The sequence below is a fragment of the Bactrocera dorsalis genome, chromosome 4, assembly GCF_023373825.1.
Source record: "Bactrocera dorsalis isolate Fly_Bdor chromosome 4, ASM2337382v1, whole genome shotgun sequence".
Taxonomy (NCBI): Eukaryota; Metazoa; Arthropoda; class Insecta; order Diptera; family Tephritidae; genus Bactrocera; species Bactrocera dorsalis.
The window spans coordinates 60,878,380-60,879,363 of record NC_064306.1 but is presented as its reverse complement, the minus strand read 5'-3'; the positions used below and the strand labels follow the sequence as shown (position 1 = coordinate 60,879,363).

The 984-nt window shown below is 33.2% G+C and overlaps 1 non-coding gene across 1 annotated transcript; it reads right to left on the bottom strand.

Moving 5' to 3' along the window:
• Positions 1–403: 403 nt before the first annotated feature.
• Trnah-gug (transfer RNA histidin (anticodon GUG)) lies at positions 404–475 on the bottom strand. The gene has a single exon. It is a non-coding gene; the product is annotated as a tRNA-His (tRNA).
• Positions 476–984: the final 509 nt, after the last annotated feature.

Genomic DNA, 984 nt, shown 5'->3' with positions numbered 1-984 from the left:
ACTACACACTACTTCCCTTTGCCAAATAATTTAAATATATTTATTTTCTTAGATATACTGTAGTTTTCCGACAAAGATGAGTAAAGTTAACCCAAAATACCAAATATATGGGTCAATGTGTGTATTAAGAAAACAAAAAGTGGAGTTGAACGATTTTACTACCCTGACTATAGAAGACTAAGTTTTGAATAAAAAAAATTCAAATTCACTTAGAAAACATAACATACAGAAAGCAGTTTCATTAGGTCAAATATCAAATTTACGGCTTATATATATCAATTTCTACCATATATACTATTTATATATAAATTATTGAATTGTTCATTACATATAAATTTGAAAATTCTAAATTAAAAGTAAAAAAAATTATCTCCCTCCGTGACAATGCGCTACTTGAACACATTGCCGTGACCAGGATTCGAACCTGGGTTACTACGGCCACAACGTAGGGTCCTAACCACTAGACGATCACGGCTATGGGAGACATGTATAACTCGTGAGCAAATTGCACACAATTGCCGTTAGCCAGCCAAACGAGCTCTGCTCAACTTATAAAGTCGTTATAAATTGTTGTTGCTCTTGTTCACTACGCTCTCCACACCACTTATGAACTAACGTAAATTCAAGCACTGCTCAACCAGCATTTTTAAGAGTGCACTGTTTTATCGACTCATTGGAGAGCGCATGTGTACGAAAGGTGAGTAATGCTGTTATACATTGTGGTTGTTTTGAACCTAATGAGGTGTCTAAAAATAGTTGTGCGTATCACTAAGCGAACGCTGGGCATTGCGTACGAGAGTGTTGATTAAGTAATAGCGACAATTTATTTTGGGTTTTTATGTGCTACTCATTTAAAGTAATCTTTTATAAGAACAACAATTATATGAAAACTTAATATGATCTTTTGCCCTTTAGGAAGCTCTTATCAATTCTAAAATATTATAATACTTAGTGTCGCACTTATTTGGAAGATTTATTTTAAAA